The sequence below is a fragment of the Triticum aestivum genome, chromosome 6A, assembly GCF_018294505.1.
Source record: "Triticum aestivum cultivar Chinese Spring chromosome 6A, IWGSC CS RefSeq v2.1, whole genome shotgun sequence".
Lineage (NCBI taxonomy): Eukaryota > Viridiplantae > Streptophyta > Magnoliopsida > Poales > Poaceae > Triticum > Triticum aestivum.
Window position 1 is genome coordinate 54351329 of NC_057809.1, and position 21949 is coordinate 54373277.

At 47.4% G+C, this 21949-nt stretch overlaps 1 long non-coding RNA gene and 1 pseudogene across 4 annotated transcripts; one reads left to right on the forward strand and one right to left on the reverse strand.

The window, feature by feature from the left end:
- The first annotated feature begins 5119 nt into the window (after positions 1–5119).
- On the forward strand, positions 5120–7836 carry LOC123131963 (uncharacterized). 4 transcript variants are annotated; one of them, XR_006464436.1, is made up of 5 exons: positions 5120–5530; positions 5703–5769; positions 6710–6872; positions 7030–7091; positions 7228–7836. It is a non-coding gene; the product is annotated as an uncharacterized lncRNA (long non-coding RNA). The 4 variants fall into 4 exon arrangements; XR_006464438.1 differs by adding an exon at positions 5842–5901 and having other exon boundaries at positions 5703–5743; positions 6710–7091; XR_006464437.1 differs by having other exon boundaries at positions 5703–5901; positions 6710–7091.
- A 5561-nt stretch (positions 7837–13397) lies between these two features.
- On the reverse strand, positions 13398–15469 carry LOC123130252 (F-box/LRR-repeat protein At3g26922-like; annotated as a pseudogene).
- Between the last annotated feature and the right edge of the window lie 6480 nt (positions 15470–21949).

Consider the following 21949-nt stretch of genomic DNA (forward strand, 5'->3'; position numbering starts at 1 on the left):
AAGGGCAATCCGCGTAGAGGGATTTTTTCGGATACTTCTCCATCACCAAAAATTATGAAAAAATACCATCGTTCCTATAGCACATGTGCCCACGTCGTGCAAAAAAACTCATGATTTTATCGCGCTCCGAGTATTTAATAATATTCACGCCGCATCGTTACCGCAGAACGTCTACTACTGTGTCATCGCCGTCCGTGAGGGGGGAGGGCATGCCCCCGAGACACGTGCCGCCTCTTCGGACATGCCACCACACCACCCCGCATGTATGAGGGCCCGGTGCGACGCTCCGGTGGGATGCGGCCAAGTCTCGATGCCAAGGGCAGGGAGACCATTTGGGGACGCTGGAAGCGTGTCCATAGGGAGGAGCGCGAGGAGCATGCTATGGTGCAGTACGCCGGCGTCAAGCATGCCATGTTCGGGGTGCCCACTCCGCCTAACAGTGGGAGTGAATTGTCCAACCGAAAAACTGCCTTCGTCGACATCCTCCAAAACACAATTATGCCCAAGAAACGCGGTCCCGACGGCAGCCAGGAATTCATCATCAACATGAACAGTGCTAGTTCTGAGAGTGTGGACTTTTCTGCTTGTAAAAGAGTGTGTGTTGAGAGAGTTGAGGCTGTAGTTGGGATAGATGGTATAGTCACTCATGTAACTAAGGAAGTAGATGGGGGAGAGGAAGTGAATCAAGGGGGAAAAAGAGAATCTGTAGGGGAGGGGAGAGCTGTGGGTGAGATCACTAAGGAAGCTACCGACCATGGGGCAGTCGGTCAACTGACGGGCGCGGATGTGAGTGCCCGTCAGGAGCCATGAAAATACTTAGTTGGAACTGTCGGGGTTTGGGTCAACCTTGCACAGTTCAGGAGCTAGTGTGTATCTCTAAGATGCACCAACCCAATGTTATCTTTCTCTCTGAGACAAGGAAAAATAAAGATTATGTTGAGCGTTTGCGTTATCGATTGGGTATGAGTAATGTTTTTACCTATTCTTCTCCAGGGAAAGGTGGTGGTCTTGCGGTGTTCTGGGATGATTCTTATACTATACAGCTGAACAAATATGGGGAGCATTTCATTGATATGTTTATATGTACTGCTAATGGAGCAAAGTGGAGAAGCACCTTTATCTATGGAGAGCCTAAGGCTAGTCAAAGGTACGTCATGTGGGAACTTTTGCGGAGAATTAAGCCTATGGGTTCTGGTCCTTGGTTCATGGTTGGAGATTTCAATGAAGCGATGTGGCAAAATGAGCATTTTTCTTGGAATAAAAGGTCCAATTCTTTGATGGCTGATTTTAGGAGTGTGCTCTCTGATTGTAATCTTTTTGACTTGGGGTTTCATGGTACGCCGTGGACTTATGACAACAAGCAACAGGGTTCCAAAAATGTTAGAGTAAGATTGGACAGAGCTGTTGCGTGTCCTCAATGGTCGGCACTATTTCCGGAGTGCAGGGTGTCTCATATTATTAGCTCAAGATCTGACCATTGCCCTCTGCTCATTCAACTGTCAGGGTTGCCTCGGCAAGGTAATATTGTTAAACAGCTTAAATACGAGGCATACTGGGAGAGGGAAGGGGTGGTGTTAGAAGAGCATATTAAATCTTGCTGGAACGAAGGTATGTATATTGATGATTTGAAGGATGTGGCTTCTAAGCTCAAGAGAATGCTAGGAAAATTGCATGATTGGAGTCAAAAATATATTGGGTATCTTCCTAGAAAGCTTGAGTTGGCTAGGAGCAGACTCAAGGTGCTTTATAACAGGAATGATCATGCCGCTGTGATGGAGAAAAAGGCTCTTCTCAAGGAAATGGATGAGTTGCTCTATAAAGAGGAAATGTTATGGAAACAGAGGTCGCGGATTGATAAAATTAGATGGGGAGATCGGAATACAAAATTCTTTAGAGCTAAGGATACTTGGAGAGCAAAGAAATTTTTTATATCTAGCCTGAAAAGGAATGATGGCACGGTTACTGAGGATGTGGCGAAAATTCATAGCATCACTAATTCGTTTTTTAAAAAGTTGTATACTGGCGATGGTATGGTTGATCCCTCTTTGATTATTCCATTGGTAAAACCTCTTGTCAGTGAGGACATGAATAGTGAATTATGCAAACCGTTTACGGACCAGGAAGTTAGTGATGCTCTCTTTCAAATTGGGCTGCTTAAAGCTCCAGGTCCTGATGGCTTTCCGGCAAGATTTTTTCAGCGCAATTGGGGAGTGTTGAAGGAGGACATTATTCGTGCAGTTAAAAAGTTCTTTCATACAGGTATGATGCCGGAAGGTGTTAATGATACGGTAATTGTCCTTATACCAAAGGTAAATAACCCCCAATCGATCAAAGAATTTCGGCCTATCAGCCTCTGCAATGTCATTTATAAAATTATCTCAAAGTGCCTAGTGAACAGATTGAGGCCGCTCCTTGATGGTATGATCTCGCCAACACAAAGTGCTTTTATTCCTGGGAGATTGATATCTGATAATGCGCTTATTGCGTTTGAATGTATGCACTCTTTAAACACTCTCAAGGATGGGCGGGGTGAGTTTTGTGCGTATAAACTTGATCTAGCTAAGGCTTATGATAGAGTGGATTGGAATTTTCTGAAGTGTATGTTGAGTGCGCTCGGGTTTGCAAGTGGATGGATAAAGTGGATTATGGCCTGTGTTACCTCGGTGAAATTCTCTGTTCGCTTCAACGGACAACTCTTGGAGTCATTTATGCCTTCATGTGGTATCAGGCAAGGAGACCCTCTATCTCCTTATTTATTCTTGTTCGTGGCCGAGGCCCTCTCTGTATTGTTACAGGATGCGTGTAATAGAGGAGCGCTGCTAGAATTCAAGGTGAACAGGCAAGCGCCGGGTATTTCACATCTATTATTTGCAGATGACTGTCTTTTATTTTTCAAGGGAGCCATTGATCAAGCGTTGACAATTTAAAATATTATTTCAACATATGAGAAAGGGACTGGCCAATTGTTGAGCCCAGATAAATGCTCTATCATGTTTGGTAAAAAATGTAGTATGGAAGTTCAAGTGGCTGTTATGGTAATTTTGTGCATTACCGCCGAAGGATTTGAGGACAAATATCTTGGTTTACCGGTGCCTCAAGGTCGAATGAAGGCGGGCAAATTTCAATCCACTAAGGACAAAGCTCTCAAAATACTATCGGACTGGATAGAGAAATATGCTTCTTGTGGGGCAAAAGAAACATTGATTAAATCTGTTCTGCAAGCTCTTCCGGTGTATGCTATGGGTATTTTTAAATTCCCGGCGTCTCTGTGCGAGGAATTATCTCAGATTATAAGGAATTTCTGGTGGGGGGATGAGGAAAACAGAAGGAAGACTCATTGCTTGGCTTGGGATAAGATGACAAAGCCTAAAGCGGAGGGTGGTATGGGTTTTCGGGATCTCGGATTATTTAACCAGGCTCTTTTAGCGAAGCAGGCATGGAGGCTGGTGGTAAATCCGGAATCTCTGTGTGCCAGAGTGATCAAGGCAAAATATTATCCACAGGGGCATATTTTAGACACAGCTTTCCCGCAGTCGGCTTCTCTCACATGGCAAGGTATTCTGCATGGGTTGGAGCTGCTTAAATCCGGAGTTATTTGGAGAGTGTGTGATGGGGCTAATATACATATTTGGAGAGATAATTGGCTTCGTAGAGCTTCTGGACTTAAAATCTCTGCAAAGAAGAATAGAACTAGAGTTAAATGGGTTGAGGAATTGTTCATGAGTGGTGAAAGGAGATGGGATGAGGAGCTGGTTAGGCATTTATTTTACCCTTATGATGCAGATGAGATTTTGAGGATGCGGATCCAATCAAATGGGGAGGCAGATTTTGTTGCTTGGCATTATGAAAAGTCAGGGTTGTTCTCAGTTAGGAGTGCGTACAAGTTAGCGCTCACCCTTAAGGATAACAAAGAGGATGAGGGACAATCCATTGAGGCGGTAGGGACGGAGAGGAAAATTTGGAATATTATTTGGAAGGCAAACATTCCTCAGAAGATTCGTATTTTTGCATGGAGGGTTGCTTCCAATAGCTTGGCCGTACAGGTTAATAGAGTGGCGCATCATCAAGCCTCTGTTAGTACGTGTTCTATTTGTGGCATGGAGGATCAAAATACCTTCCATGCGCTTGTCTTGTGCCCGAAGGCGCGTGCGCTTCGCATGGCCATGAGGAACATTTGGGCTCTACGTGATGAGGAGGTTTTCAGATATACGGGGTATGATTGGTTTATTGTTCTCCTAAGTCAATTAAACCCCGTAATGCGAGACCAAATTATATTCTTATTCTGGAGGACCTGGCATTTGAGAAATGATTTGATCTTTGGTAAAGGAAAGGAATCAGTTTCAGCTTCTACTTGCTTTGTGGACAGTTATTGGGCGTCTTTTGGTGCATATCATTCTCCGAGGCCGGTGGATTTTCAAAATAAAGGAAAAGGGCCGTTGGTCCGGATTAGCGGAGTTCCTAATTCTCTGGATGTAGTGGCTGGTCCCCGCCTCCTGCAGGTTGGTTCAAGATTAATGTCGATGCTAGCTTCGTGGAGTCCATTAGAGAAGCCAGTGTGGGGTTGGTGGTCAGGGACGAGGAAGGGGAAGTTATTGTTTCGTCGTGGGATTTCATTGGTGCCTGTCAAAGCGTGGAGGAAGCGGAGCTTAGAGCTTGCATTGCCGGTCTCTACATAGGTATTATCTTCATAATCCTATAATTTTAGAGACTGACTGCGCTTTTGTGGTAGCGTCTCTTGCATCGGGGGACTATGACAGGTCTGCTATGCGTGACCTGAAGATGGAAGCGTTAAGTATCTCGAAGTTGATCAACAATCTTCAATTGTCAAAGATTAGCCGTACGGCCAATATGGTGGCTCATTTAATCGCTAAGTATAGCTTTGACAATAGATTAGATAGTATTTTTGTAAATGATGTACCGCCCTGTGTGGTGAATATTGTATCGAATGAGTGTACTGGTGTGGTTGGTTAATTAATATAAGTTGGTGTTAAAAAAAAGTCAAAAGCCAAAAAAAAACCCGCACGACTCCTTCGTCAAAAGCCAAAAAAAAAAAAACTACAAGCCACGCACACACGTTCCCGTGCCGCGATCCCCAACTGCCGCTTGACCTGGGCAAAAGCAAAACCAGTCGTTCTCCCCGCAGGCAACTCCATATCCAGCGCGCGTGCTCCGCCTCCCCAATGCAAATTGGTTTTCCCAACGCCGCTGGCCGGCATCTCCCTCTCCCTCGACCTCCCCAGCGGCCTGCCCTCCTGTCCCCAAATCCAGGCGAGGCATGTGGGCGGCGGCGGCGGCGGCGAGGTGCGCCTCCCTCTCCCTCGAGATTCGACCTCACCGGCGTCCTCTCCCCCAGTCCATGCGGTGCGAGGCATGAGGACGGCGGCGGCGGCGAGGTGACTACGACGCAACGGAGGTGAGGTGAGGCGACGGGACCACGGCACGATCTAGGTTGGGCGCATCGACGGCGCGGAGTCTCCCCTCCACGACAATAAACTCGTCCACGCCCTCCTCTACTCCAGGGCCAGCCTAGGTGCGTTCTATCCATCACAAAGACTCGCTATGGTCCTCTGCTTCCTCGTGATCCGATATTGTTGCTGATGCGCCAGACAGACTCTTCTACAAGAACCATTGGTCTCACGTCGCATCACCTATATATGTTCATCCACTTGTGTGAATGCTCACCTTTGTTCTTTTATTTGCAGGTTGAATCATGGGCATTGCGTAAGGCAATGGATTCATGGAGGTAGAGATGGAAGAACAATTTTTTAGGTGATTCGTAATTTCTTCTTTGACTCGATGAAACGGAATCCTCAGAAAATACTCTTGTCTCTTCCTTTATAGCTCATATAAGGCCTATGCAATTCCTTAGTTCCAGACTATTGTGAACCTCGGAGGACTAAGGTAAAGTTGCTGAAAGCAAGAAAACACATAGCAAGTTTTTGAAGTTTGACGAAGTTTAACTTCATGCTTGAATAGAATATTTGTATCAAATCTTCCTCAGAGGAGTAACGTTAGGTTGCTGAAAGCGTTAAAAGAAGTTCAAGCTTGCTAGATTGACAAAGTTTTCACTCCATTCTCTAGCTAGCTATTCCTATCCCATTTTTTTTTGGGGGGGGGGGGGGGGGGGGGGGGGGGGGGGGGGGAGCAGGTCAGGTAGGCATAGCAATAACATTACTATGCAACTCTGCATAGATGACTGATTTGGTAATGTACCTGTCCAAACTTGTTACATATGGATGACATCATTTTATTCCATTTGCTTGCCCACAACTTTTCTATTTAATATATATGGCGGGTACTGATGCTTATGTCTTGAACACAATAGTCTTGTTACGCCATAAGTATTTGATTTTCAGAAGAAGAAAAATGCATTTTGATGATGCACTGAGCACCATATTTTTTGTTGATATGACTTCCTATTGACTATCCATAAGGCCATGTGATCTACCACGTAGAGCCTAAGGGCTGCCCACCGATTTAACATGGGTGAAGCATCTGCTACTTTTCCTTTGCTCATTTGTTAATCTATTTGTTACTTGCCATCGTATTATAATGCCTCCATGAGGTGTTCGGTATGCTGCTTGTGCTCACGGGCGCAATCCTGAGACGTGCCTATGGGAAGGCATAGATTCATATTTGATTGTGTTCCTTTTTGGATTTTGTGAGAGATGAATGGACCTGGATTGTGTAATGTCGATGGATGGTGCAGGGATAAATTCCTCTCATGGACTCTTAATCGATTGACAATAAACTGGATGGCGAGCCATGAAGCAATTAAGAGCGAGAAGCATGGTGGCAAGGGAGAGAGCGCCAATGGTTGCTGGAGAAGATGTCAAGTCTTCGTCATGACACGCGGTTGAGGCCATATATAGGTTGTGTTCAAGATTTGTTTTGATCAAATATAGCCACCCTGATCAAATCATCTATATTGTTTCGTTGCAATGCGTTGGCACATTGATATATACCATGCATTTGAGAACTGTAGACCTTTATTTATTGAAATGGCTTAAGATTTTTGCCCATCTGCAGGATAATGTCTGTATGATGTCAAATCATAAAACACAGCATCCAACACTTCAGTTATATTTAAGGTGAGTTTTCTTTCATACCTTGACATGTATGTGGCACATGTAATCTGCTGATTGCACGTAATAATCTAGAATATAATTTTTTCGATCTGCAGATTAATTAAATGTCTAACATATTTCACCTTTGCTACTCTCGCAGCTAGACAGACAGAGTGACTACGTCAGCGACACCAATCAAGAGTGAAAGTGTCACCGATCGACACATTCAAGAATAGTGGCAAGGGACCGGAAGTCAGATGGCTCTAACAAGCAGGAGCACCTGCAGGGCACACATCATTATTTCAATGACACCAAGGTCGCGTCGGAGTTTGACATGATGTCCTTGCCCTACTACACTCCATTCAGCGGCATGGTTAGTATGACTACAAAGATGCACTAGAGAAATGGTCAGGCAAGCTCGCGGAGTTGAGCATGGGAAAGCAGCCAGAGAACGGCTATGGTTGATGTTCTGATTAGAGGTTCAGAGTGTGGGGGGCATGGTAAAATTCATCCCTTCTTTTGAAATTTGTAGGAAACCAGAAACAAGGGCACTCTTGTATATATGACGACACTTGGTCCTGCTTGTGTTAACAGATAGTTTTGTCAGAGAGGAAAGCAACTCTTTTTGAAATGAACTTGTATGTAAGTTGTAGTTTCAATGCAATTTTTTATTTTTTTATTTGTTAGTTGTAGGCAGCCGGATGTAATGTTGTGATTCCCTTTTTATAATGTTGAAATAAAGCCATATTTCAGATAAATAGTTTGTGTATCACTGACTCATCTTGTTGCGTGATCTTTGTTGCATATCACTAAGCTTAATCTCTATTAGACATTCTTCTGGTGAACTAATAAATGGCTGCATGGTTACTTGTTATATGTTGCATGGTATTTTCTTGTATTTGATGTACATGATGCAAATAGAAAAACTAAAGTAAATAACGAAGTTCTCTTTTTTTACGCTCGGGAGGAGTGCATTAAGAAGTAAAGATTCATGGTTTGAGTAACAATCATGGGAAGAACCCGAGCATGATTTCCATCTTTAATTTATGTTGGCCACTGCTACCAACCGTGTAGTAGCAGATGTTGCCGCCGGATGTCTAAGTCCCTGTTTGGTTCATAAGTCCTAAGACTTTTTTTAGTCCCAACTTATAAGTTCCAAGTCCCTAAAAAGTTCCTACATGTTTGGTTCCGGGGACTTATAAGTCTCTATAAGACCATATTACAACTATAAGTCCCTATAAGTCTCTCCTTGAGAGCCTTATTTCATAAGTCCCAAATGCCCACTTTAAGTCCCTATAAGTCCCTCATGTTTGGTTTAGATGAGACTTATAGAGGCTTATTTAAGTCCCTAGACCAATAAGTCCCTGGAAACAAACACCCTCTAACTCTTCATTATCCATATAATTGGCTAACCCTTCATTATCCATGTTAATGTGAAGTTCTTAGTACATGACCATATTGTTGGTCTCCTACCTCAATACCCGCCTGAGAGCAGAGTTTAAGAGGAGATGGCACACGATGCGTGTAGCCGGAGATACATTGAGCACGTGTAGCCGGAGATACATTGAACACTTACAGTTGTTGTAATTTGACCGCTTATTGCCTTTATAAATGTTTATGTCCTGTGGCAACGCATGGGCATCCAACTAGTACATATACAAGCCAAATGCAAAAGGAGGACCTGAGAAAATGTCCACAATCTGAATGCATGGTGGTATACAATATTGGACTCAAATTTTGGTGTCTATATATAAGAAAAACGCTAGAAACCAATTAACAGTTGTACGTACGTCTGGTTTTGTTATGTTGCGGGGTATGTAGCATAGCTACCGGTTGAGTTCGGAGTCAGAGAAGGAAACATGGAAAACGTGGGTATCAAGCAACTGCATGCGTTTGTAACTGTCTACGGTGCATTCGTGTATATATTACGTCCTCTGAGAGTGCATACATACCGTACCGCGCACGTATTCCAGCTTGCGGTACGTCTTGCCGGTCGACCCTCGTCTATACTCACACGGCCGTTGGATGGAGTGATTCATCATGCATGACAGAATGTACGGCCCTTACGCGCAGAACTCTTCTCAGCCACACATGTAGCAAGCGTGCGGCCTACGTATACATGCAGCGACAAGCGCGCGTTGCGGCTGGCATTCAAACAAACGCAGCAGCCAATCTCTCCCTTTTTAAACATTCGCGAGAACGCCGTCGACGGTCGTGAAACTCCATGCATCGTGAACTTCTCTACCTCTCTATGTGCATCTCTATCACAAACAACGCTATTGCTGAATTGCAAAGCACATTAGTTCGACGATGAGACCGAAGTTTGTTTCAGCGGCGATCTTGATGGTCGTGACGGTGCTGATCCTCCTCGCGTCGAGCTCGGCGCGGGTGTTGGGCGGCGAGGCCTTCTCCGGCGAGCCCATCATCAAGCTGTGCCGGCATTTGTATAGGCGGCGGCTTGGGGGAGGGCCAGGGCCATCGTGTGGTACACACAGCCCACACGGTGGTTGCCCACCCACCGGTTGAGAAGCGGCGCACATACCAACCGGGCTGAATGTGTGCCTCGGCCGATGTTAGCTCATCCGTCCTTCATTTTTGCACTTTTTATTGGCTTCTTCGTTGGTAGATCGCCTGGCAATCTTCTGGTCGTGGATGCGGTCGGTGTGCATCACGTGTGATTGTTCTGTTGCTGTCATGTTCTGGAGGTTTTAGTTGCTATTTCGTATTTTGGCTGTAGGTTTCTTCACATAGGTCTGATGCCTGGTGAGGTGCAGTTTCGTAAGGCCCCCTTTGTCCCATGGACCTTGTGAATCTGATCATGTCGTGTGTGTGGTGTTAGTGGGTTTTTGCCCCGTGGTAGACGTCTCTATACTAAGCATCTACAGCGGGTTTCCCATTCATGCCCCAACTCGCTTCCCCTTACCCGCCCCTTTTTCTGTTTGATCAGTGGTTACTTTAACTTGTACTGAATATTTTTGTTAATAAATTAATGGAAAGGAGTATCGTCCGCGTTGGAATTGTTGCACGTTCCAATTTTGTTTAACCAGAAAATGGAATTGTTTACATACTCCCTTCATTCCTAAATATAAGACCTTTTAAGGATTTCACTATAGACTACATATAGAGCAAAATGAGTGAATCTACACTCTAAAGTATGTCTATATACATCCGTATATAGTCCATAGTGGAATCTTTAAAATGTCTTATATTTAGGAACGAAGGGAGTACACCATTTTGGTTGATATTTCTGTGCCCTTCGATTATTTTGTACGACCTTCTTGTTTCTGTAAAACATGTACTGGTTGATCGATGCGGATGAAGGAACCATTCTAGAACACTTGTACTGGTTGGGCACCTTTGTGGAACAAAATAAAGAAGCTAATGTGCGCACCCCTGTCGGGTTTTGTTGGGATATCCTCCTCGCGTGGGCTGTAAAAGTATATTAATATTTTTTTTGAAAGATCTAAAAGGATATCAATATTGTCAGTCCTAGATGACACATGGATGGAAGAACTATTTCACCTTTTGCTACTATGCCCTCAACCTCCTGCCTGATCTTGTTCATGTGGGAAATCAACAACCTGTCTAAGAGAACAGCAGCTTATGCACACGAACTGAATGTTAGACCTCTGTATCTTCACGCAGCACAACATCAAAATGTTGAGCTCCTCAACCCTTTTTTTTAAGAAATTTGCTTCATACCATGTATCAACTATTCACAAATGGGACACATTGCTGCTAGTATTTTGCAAATAAATAACTAAATACAGATTTGCTCAAACATATTGTGATCCTTAAAGGCATAAGTTAAACTAGACCGGATCCCTGAAGACTCCAACGTTATGCATACAACGGTCATTGATTAACGTACTACACCTTCATAGCTTTCTTAAGATCTTTGGCTTTACTGATGTCGGTGAAGTGGCCACACACAATATTCATCATCCTGTTCAGCGCCTTTGTAAGAGCCAGCTTCACCTCGGCGGGATGCAGAGCGCCGCTTTCATAATGGCATCTCCAGCCGTGCTCCCAACAGGCCCTTCCCAGACGATTTTGCCGCGCCGACGCCAAAAAAACGGCCTAGTCGCGCCCTCAGAAACCCGTTTTTCACCGGCTCGGGCCAAAACTGGTGCCGGCAGACCCAGGCCGAACCCGGCGCCCTGGGAGGCGCTTGGGGAGCCGGCACAAGCGAAAAAGGCGCGTGGTCCGCCCTGGCGGCGACCCGAGGGCCTTTTCCCGCCGTTTTTTGACGCTTTTCCCTCGCGTCTCTCCCGCTCGCTCGCCTTCCTCCCGCCATTCCCTCCCTTTCTTCCGCCAAACCCCCTCCCGCTCGTCTTCCAGTCGCCGCCATGCCGCCGAAGAAGTACGCCATGCCGCGCGCGGCGGCAACCGCGAATGGCACCGTGACCCAGCCGAAGCAGAGGAAGCCGAGGGCGCCGCCATCGAAGCCACCAGGCCTGTCAAACGCCGAGTGGAGGGTGAAAGTTCAGCGACGCGACGCAGTCACCGCCGACCGGCGGAACAGGGCCATTGCCAAGAAGGCCCGCGACAACGCGGCGCGCGCGGCGGCGTCTTCCTCATCGGTCGACCAGGCGAGGATGATGAATCCACCCGTCGTCAGCCACGCTCAGTATGCGCCCTGGGGACAGCAAGGCGTCGGATCTCCATGGGGTTCGTCGTCGGCCGGCTACGCCGACGGCGACGCGCACGGTGGCTTCAACCCAAACATGACCTTCCCCCATGGCCACCCCGCGACGCGCACACCCTCGTCCGCCTTCGTCGGCGTGCAGTACCCTCCATACAACTACTCGCCGCCCGCCGCCTACGTGTCAAGCTCCCGTGCCCACGACCCCACGGACGCCAAGCCCGAACGACGCCTCTACATTGCCGCCCAGCAGTGCCGAAGCCGCGCCGACACAGCCCAGCACCGAAGCAGCTCCGACACCGCCGAGCCCGCGCACGCCGACTCCACCAACGCCTGGAGCCGACCCCGTCGGGTGAATCATTGCGCACGCGAACTTGCGGCGTGCTTGTTTTTTATAACGCCAGACTACGCCCGATCGCCGGATTTGTGGCGTCTTTTGAGAGTGGGAACGATCAAGTTTAAATTTCCCGGATCCTGAGGCCGGCGCTTGGGGGCGTGACTGGGAGCTAGGTCGCCCCCAGAGGCCGAATTAGCGCCGGCACGCCCCCAAGCCGCTCTATTTAGGCGCCCTGGGGGGCCGAACGGCTGGAGATGCCTTCTGGAATAGCACGGTAGCACACTGCATGCGCCCACCACATGGCCCCGTTCATGCGGCTTGATGAGCTCTCGGTACTCCACGGACGGTTCATGCGGCTTGATTATAGTGAACCTCTCGTCCAAACTCATCATCGGAATTCGGAAGTAGAGCGTTCCCTGCAGCGCAGATGGGCGCCTCGCCTGAATTTTGCATGGGGGCAAACAAAACTGGATCGTAAACGCGTCCGTTTCCGGGTGATGAGATTCGGGGAGATGACGATGCGACGAGGTTTTGAGCGAGGCAGCGGAGGCGATTGAGGTTTGCTGAGCTTTGCCTGGATTGCGTCGTGGGGTATATTTGGGCCTTTAGGACAGGGGGCGCGTGTTAGGCGCCGGTGGACCGTAGGATGAGGCTCACATCAGCCGTACGATCTCGTCCCTATGCCCTGAATGCAACCTTCCTCATCAAAATCAAAAAACGAATCGGCCAACCGTTCAAGTGATCGCGGCCGGCAACTCTCAGTCCGCCGCCGTAGTTGATAGAGGCAGAAATCAGGGACCGGTAACGGCGCTGTCAGACTTGAACAGAATCATCTAAGTTCAGTTTACTCAACTGTAGCATGTGTAAGCTCAGACTGGTGGTGGAACCATGGAAGAAGCTGTGTCTTTCAAATCAAGATTTGGAGAAACAGGTGTGGCATTATCTTGATTTTCCATTTAAAAAAGGCTAGCATCCACAACAAAAGACCTAATTTAATGGCTAACATAGCCTTGCTCTAGAATTAGACATTATGGAGAGCACTCAAACTGGAGCAGTCAAACTTAGGAAGATCACTAGTACACTATCCTCTACTTAAACGGCTAAGCTAAACAAATTCCTCACTATCAGCAACCCAGGATACGTCAGGTTTAAGATTCACATCAACATTTTCCACCACGCGGATTGTGATGAACAAACCCAGAGCCCGGCGTACAAAAGATTAAGAGATGAATCCCGGCAGTGGCATGACTCAAAAATGAGCTAAAAAAAACTAGAAGCAAACAGAGGTGTAACATGTACAGTTAAGTCAGACCATGAAAATCACATTGAGTGCAGATACGAATATAAGTAAGCCACAGCCGCAGCCATGAAAATCTCATCGATTGCAGAAATAAAAGTAACAGTAGAGCTAGGGATGTCACATTACATGCGGGTGCAGATAACTAGTACTACATTTTACATATCCAAGTCACGAGAAGTCTCAGTTCATCGGTGTTGCTAAACCCACAACCTTCTGTTGCTAAACCCCAAATCTCCAACACTCCAAAAAGAGCTGCTAGCTAATGCTACATCACTTCCCTTTCACAAGGAAATGTGCCATTCAAACGATAATGCTCTAGCTGCTAATGAAAACGCTCCATCGATACCGGCTTAAGAGATAAACGGGTCACTGATAGAAAGATCAGACGCTTCGTCATACCTCCAAACCTGGCCTGCCGCACGCCCACGGACCTCCATGGAAGTTCTGCCCGAGACCTTACTCGCCCACATTCTCTTGGAAGCCAACGGCTGGAGCATGCGCGTGGCCTCGCGAATGGAGGTAGAATCCGCACCAGCCAGCAAGACAATCACCTTCTGCAGCAACACAGCTCTCCCAAGAACCAGCTTCAGGAACTCAACCTGGTTGGTGCCCCCGGTGAACTGGTCGAACACCAGCTTCTGGACGCGTGACTTGACTCATTTGATCGGACCGACCCCCTGCCAGAATGTGGACTTGAGCATGTCGCTGGGCTTGACTTCACCCGGGTCATCGTAGTGGTCGGTGTCGTTGTCGGACTGCAAAATCAAAGCACACAACTCAGCGGGCCAACGATGGAATGCAAGCAGTAAAAATTGGAAATTTTGAATGCGCCACAGGGTAAAACTCACAGCCATGATGTGTAAGGTCTCCACTCCAGGGAAGCATCTCAAGAAACACAGCAAAGTTCTGACTTCTTTGGGCACTCTGAAACGGACCTTCAGAGCCAACACCTTCACACTTGGAACCACTGTATTTGGGTTTGTCAGCCCAGCCTGCACATAGTCGCAACATCGATCAATTGATGCTACAATTCGATGCAAATCAAACAAGATAGCATAACACTCAAAGATTTGTGAGAATTGGAGTACCTTGATGATGGTGTTGCCGATCTCAAGCTCGTGGGTGGCCGTGTCCAAGTAGCCGAGCACGGCGAGCTGGGGAGCATGGCCGATCCTGACCTTGGTGACCCCGTCATCCTCACTGGGGTGCGTACAGTAGATAATGATGCGCTGCAGATTTGGGGCGGACACGGCGGCGACCTCGTCCGCCAAGGAATGCCAGAGCACCAGGCAACGGAGGCTGCGGCTGCCGATGCGGACGCGGTCGGGGTAGCCGTAGTTGGAGATGAGCGCCAGAGTCTCCAGCTTGGGGCTGCAGGCGAGCACGTACTCCAGGTCGCGCTCCTCCGTGATGCCGTGGCAGAGGCCGAGCTCCTGGAGGTGGGGGAAGACGTCGGGGCCGCGCAGGAGGCCGGTGGTGAAGGGGAAGAGCCAGACGCCGAGGTAGAGGCGGCGGAGCGAGGCGCCGCAGCGGAGGAGGGTCGCGGGCAGCTGCACGGGCACGTCGAAGGAGTAGGGGCGGTTGACGAGGGTGAGGTCCTCCACGCCCTTGTCGGCGAGGTGGCGGAGCCACTCCGGGAGGAGCGCCTCCTCGTTGGACTCGTCGACGCGGATCTCGGCGATGCGGACGGCGCGGAAGGGGCCCGGGTGGGAGGCGAGGACGCGGGACACCAACGCGGCGGCGGGGGCGGGGGACGGGAGGAGGTGGGCGTCGTCGAGGGCCAGCGGGGTGGCGCGCCAGAGCCCGCGCCAGCGGTGCGAGAGCGCGCCGGTGCGGGCGGCGTCCTTGACGGGGAGGCGGGAGACGACGTTGCGCAGGAGGGTGTCGGGGAGCGCGCTGATGCGGTCCTCGCTGGAGGAGGAGGAGGTGGAGGCGGAGAGGTGGGCGGCGGGGGAGACCGGGGAGGGCGGGAGGCAGCAGTCCATGACGTGCTCGAGGCAGGCGATGTCGGCCGTCGACATGGCGCCCGGCGACGGCGGCGGCGGCGGGAGAGGAGAAAGGTGTGGGTTTTCCCTTGGGGGGAGCGGGTGTGTGTCCTTCCTTCCGACCGACGAGTGAGATCTGAGATAAACTGAGATGGCAATAAAAACAAATTGAGTTAGGTCTCACTATACTCCACTTGGTAGGGTTTCGCGTCGGTAGGCCTTCTCCCTTGTTCGTCTGTGATTTTATTCTGAACTTTGACTAAACAAATTCTTGCCAACTTCTTGGTTATTTTGAGCAATTTATTGAGGTCAGAATCAAACACCCAACTAGATGGTTTGCGAATCTAAATGTAATTTATACTTCCTCCGTAAACTAATATAAAAGCGTTTAGATCACTAAAGTAGTAATCTAAACACTCTTATATTAGTTTACAGAGGGAGTATTAGTTTTGATGTTCTTTGTACTGTTTTGACAGTTAATGAATAAATCGAAAGCTTTCAAATGCATTATGTGTACTCCATTGTAATGCAATAAGAAACTTGCTAAAATTGCAACTGTGCAACAAACTGCTATGAAAAAGATTCAAAAACTGCTAGACAAAAGTGATGATCTGTTGGATGAGGAAATGGATCATAGGTAAGCTCTGATTGGCGATCTCAAAAGTCGTGAGTCAAAGTATGACGAACTTCAAAGTCGTCATGTGGCCCTCTCAGCCGATCATGAGAAGCTTTCCTACGAAATTCTTTAAAGAAAGCAAGATCTCGAAAAACTAACAGCGTCTCATGACGATCTTCAAAAAGAAAATGATTCATTGCTCGCTCAACAGATCAGTATCGCTCGGGAATAATTTGTCCCACCTTGCTTGAAATGCCAACATGATAATGAAAATTCTTCAACTGAATGTTCAAATGCTTCTTAAACTGCAATATCTTCAACTTTTTTTTGAAAGAAAGGGGTTGCCCCCTGCCCCAATATTATATATCGAAGCAGAACAAGCAATATCCAGTTTGGACCGAAACTAAAGCAATATCTTCAACTGTTTTGTGGTTTCAATCCCCTCATCTGAGGACGCACAGGTTTTACTAATGAAAATGAAGGGTTGAAGAAATTGTTTATTACAGGCGTTTACAAAAGACTGAGAGGGCATCAAACCCTTTGCGATGTGCTCAAGAAGCAGACTCTGAACAGGAACCCTATGAAGAGGGTATTGCATTTTTAAGGAAACTCAATGCTGATGGATTTTACTGCAAACTTGAGCAGTACCCCAAAACCACCCGGGTTGCTGCAAAAGGACCTCCTGTAGATCCATCCACTTTATCTGGCTATGACTGTGATACTTCATATTCCTCTAATGAGTCATTTGACTCTAATTATAAATTTTTCAAAAATCAGAACGATGAAGTATTTGCCAGGTTTGTTGAAACTAACAACAGGAATGGTCCCCCAATGACGAAAATCTGGGTGCCCAAAAGCCTTCTAGAAAGTCTTTAGGTGAATGTGGTCATGACACCACCAATGAAGAAGAAGAAAACCCAAGGAAAATTCTTCACATGGGCCAAACTCGCCAAATGGTCGCAGACCTACTAATGGTCGTGCTAATGCTTCTGCTTCGCAGGGAAACAATCATCGGTCTGATGAATATGTGCATTATTCTTCGAACCACTATGTTCACAAACCCACGAAGAATTTCTTTGCATATTCATTTGAATATTATAACCCCCCCCCAAGAGAAATGCATTTTCTTCAATGCCTAAATTCTCAATTGGCGCACTTTGATACATTGCTTCTCAGCCACCCTTACGGATGTGGGTGGTTAAGAAGAAGAACTAATTTCTTCTGCACAGTCAGGTCTTCAGACGAAATTCAAATCAGATAAAATTGATGGAAACCTTCAAGCTGCTTGATGAGACGCAAGCCAATCATGAGGAAATGAATTATTCATTTCTCACGCCCTCTATGTTACTGAAATTACTCTATCACTAGACGAAATTCTCTCCGAGGAATTTGATTGTTATATTCTTCACTCTAGAGTATATGAGTTTGTAAGTCAGACTAATTCTTCTGCAGGAAGACACACCCAAAGCCACTGAATGGATAATGGACAGTGGTTGCACGAATCATATGACTGGTGATAGGAATTTACTTACTGATGCTCCCCTCACTCCGTCTCATATGAAGCATATCGCATACGCTGACAAAGGGAAAAGCAAGGCATTGGGTCTTGATTTCTCTCCAGGACCTCAGCCTGTCACATGTCTATTGGCAAAAGCTTGAGAATGCTAGATGTGGCATTGGCGACTTGGACATGCTTGCATGAGGAATTTGAGCACCCTCCTGAAGGAGAAACACATCATAGGTGTCGACGGTGTCGAATTCGTCAAGGATCATCTTTGTGGTGCTTGTGAGTCGGGGAAGATGACGAGATCAAAGCACCCCTCGAAGACAATCATGACCACTACTCATCCCTTTGAATTGCTTCATATGGATCTGTTTGGTCCTACTCATTATGCCACACTAACGAGTGCAGCATCACTATATGGTTCGTCATTGTTGCCGATTTCTATTGTTACACTTGGGTGCATATCATCATGTGCAAAACTGAAGTGTAAGATGTCTTCAGACGATTCTGAAAACGGGCCATGACGGTGACAAGATCAAGCACATCAGGAGCGATAACGACACCGAGTTCAAGAACACAAGTCTTAGTGACTATCTTGATGAACTCGGCATCACTCATGAGCTATCTGCTCCCAATACACCTCAGCAGAATGGAGTCGTGGAACGCAAGACCTGAACCCTCATCAAGATGGCTTGCATAATGCTTGACAAATACAAGGCTCCTCGTCAATGATGGCCCAAAGCAATTGATACTGCACGTCACATGATCCTCATCACAGTTCTAAATTCCTCAAGAAGACTTCATATGAGCTTCTTACCGACAAGAAACCCAATGTGACTTATTTCAAAGTCTTCGATGCTAAATGTTGGATTAGAGATCCTCATCACAGTTATAAATTTGCACCGAAAGCACACACAATTTCATGCTTGCTTATGGTAAGGACTAGCACACCTACAGAGTCTTCAACACCTATCACAACAAGGTTGTTGAAACTGTAGATGTGCGGTTCGATGAAACTAACGGCTCGCAAAGAGAACACCCGCCTCCTGTGCTAGATGAAATGCCTCATGAGGAATCCATAAAGTTAATAAGCACTCGTGAAATAGTGCCTACTAAAGAAATAGCTGATGATAAAGTGGTCATCTGTCGCCGTGAAGAAATTCCTAAGCTTGAAGAAAATTATGCTTAGGAAAATGCTCAACAACAAACAAGGCACTCGAGCAGTACATCCTTGAAAAGCAAATGAATTGCAAATTGACAAAACCAACCTTTTGGTGCCCAATAACTACTTTTTGGTGCCCTATTATAGGGCTGTTGTTGGAGATGATTTAAAGTAGTTATTAAACATGAAGTACCCCCCCCCCCTCGCGGCAGGATAAACATGAAGTAGGGTCAACAACAAATCGTCTGATCGACATTTTAGTTGCATCTCATTAAAAAATTGCACTAACATGAAGTAGGGTTTCGATTTGTTCACGACGCGGAGAAGAATGAAAATGGGGATAAGAGGAGATAGAACAAGCAGGGCCGAGAAAAGATCTAGAACGCCCCCCCCCCCCCCCCCCCATTTCGTCATTGTTGCCGATTTCTATTGTTACACTTGGGTGCATATCATCATGTGCAAAACTGAAGTGTAAGATGTCTTCAGACGATTCTGAAAACGGGCCATGACGGTGACAAGATCAAGCACATCAGGAGCGATAACGACACCGAGTTCAAGAACACAAGTCTCAGTGACTATCTTGATGAACTCGGCATCACTCATGAGCTATCTGCCCCCAATACACCTCAGCAGAATGGAGTCGTGGAATGCAAGAACTGAACCCTCATCAAGATGGCTTGCATAATGCTTGACAAATACAAGGCTCCTCATCGATGATGGCTGAAAGGATCGATATGGTTGACTAGAGGGGGGGTGAATAGGCAACTACCAATTTTTAGCTTTTATTAACCAAATTAAACTTTGCATCAAAGTAGGTTGTCTAGATGTGCAACTAGGTGAGCAACCTATATGATGCAACAACAACAAGCATACAAGCAAGCAAGGGAACAAACACTAAAGAGCTTGCACAAGTAAAGGTAAGAGGATGTGTTACCGAAGTTCCTTCCTTTTGAGGGGAAGTACGTCTCCATTGGAGCGATGTGGAGGCACAATGCTCCCCAAGAAGCCACTAGGGCCACCGTATTCTCCTCACGCCCTCACACAATGCAAGATGCCGTGATTCCACTATTGGTGCCCTTGAAGGCGGCGACCGAACCTTTACAAACAAGATTGGGTCAAACTCCACAACTTAATCGGAGGCTCCCAACAAGACCACGAAGCTTCACCACAATGGAATATGGCTCCGAGGTGACCTCAACCGTCTAGGGTGCTCAAACACCCAAGAGTAACAAGATCCGCTAAGGATGAGTGGGGGAATCAAAAATCCCTTGGTGGAAGTGTAGATCGGAGCCTTCTCAACCACTCCCGAGCAAATCAACAACTTTGATTGGCTAGGGAGATAGATCGGGCAAAGTGAAGCTTGGAGTATTTAATGGAGCTTGAGCAATAAATGGAGCTTGGGCAATAATTGAAGCTTGGGGTGGAAGAGGTAAGTCAAAGGGGAGGAGGAAGACACCCTTTTATAGTGGGGGAAACAAACCAACCGTTATCCCCCACTCAGCCCCGCAGAGAGCGGTACTACCGCGGAGGCAGGGCGGTACTACCGCTCATAAGCAGTACTACCGTTCCCCCTCAGCGGTACTGCCGCGCCAGAAGAGAAGGGGCTGGGGCTGGGACCCAGAGCGGTACTACCGTGGAGGCAGGGCGGTACTACCGCTAATAAGCGGTACTACCGCCACTACTACCATAGCAAGTGCGCAAAACCCGATACGAGAAAATGCGCACTCGAGTCGAGGCGGTAGGAGCACAGAGCCGCAGCGGTACTACTGCTGAAACCATCAAGCGGTACTACCGCTCCGAGGAGCGGTACTACCACTTAATGAGCTTCAGCCGTACTACCGCTACTACTACTGCAGCTAGTGCCGCAAAACCCGACACGAGAAAATGCGCACTCGAGTCGAGGCGGCAGGAGCACGGAGCCGCAGCGGTACTACTGCTGAGACCATCAAGCGGTACTACCGCTCCAAGGAGCGGTAGTACCGCTTAGTGGGCTTCAGCGGTACTACCGCTGTGGCCCGCGGTACTACCGCTGGGTCCAGGAAAAGACAGAGAGGGGAGAAAAGAGAAGCTCCATTGAGGCGGAAAGAAACGGGGGGTGTGAAGAGGACGTGTACGTGTTGATTCCACCCAAACCATACCGAAGCGGATCCCCTCTTGATAGTACGGTGACTACTACGAAACTTAGTCCACCAACAAAGAAACGAAAGAAGCTACACCGTCTTGAGTAGAGCGCCGAGGGGAAATAATCGTTTCGTGCCGAAGAATGAATATCTGAAAAAACTCAAAGCACCCGATTAGTCCGCAAATGCATTGTCATCAATCACCAAAACACCGTAGGGATAAATATGCCCTTACAATCTCCCCCTTTTTGGTGGATTGGTGACAATACGGGATTTGCACAGAAAAGAGTAATGACATAGAATGTGAGCGAATGCACACCTCTAAAATATAGACAGGCTCCCCTTGGATGTGTGCAAACTAGATAAGTGCTTTGGACTGCACGGCACACATACTAGGATCACCGCTCCCCCTATATTTTAGAGACCAACATCCTAAGCAAGATATATGAGAACAACATATATGATAGGATAAGCATGCATCTCATAACTACAACAAAAGTAATAAGGTAGCGATAGGGAGCATATGTCTTACACCATATGACTAGAACAGAGGTCTCACACCAAAACAAACCAAAAGAAACACGCAAGAAACCACAAGACAACTCAAAAGACGACACACAAGGCAAATCCCTACACTCTCTCCCCCTTTGGCAGCGAGACACCAAAAAGGGCAGAGAGGGACACTACGACTCCAGGTGATGGGAGAGGAAGATCTCGAACATCACATCTCTGCATCTTCATCGTGGGTTGAAAACTACTCGGCATCGGAGTCGGTCCAGTGGCAATTCTAATGAATCCAGTCCTCCTCTTCAGTGATCTGACCCTCAGACCCACTGACAATTGTTGCCCCCAACTGACGCATGATCTCCTTGTGGCGCGTCCTGGCATTCTTCTCCGCCACATGAGTCATGTACTGACCATGGGACTCCAGGCAGAAGAGCTTCTTCATCTTGCGCTTGAGCTTCTGTGCCCATGATGGTTCTGCACTAGAGTGGCCAAAGTCCTCATCGTGAGCATCAGTAGCGGCCTCACCCTCGGTCCCCATGGCAGCAACAGCAGCAGATGGGCCCCCTGTGGCAGTAGTAGCAGATGGACCCCCTGTGTGAGGCGTTGTCCAGTTGTCCTTCTTCCTCAGACGCTTGATCTCATGAGAAACCAAGTCTCCAGTCTCTAGCAGCACTCTGGGATAAGTCTGTGCCCAGGCCCTCTCAAT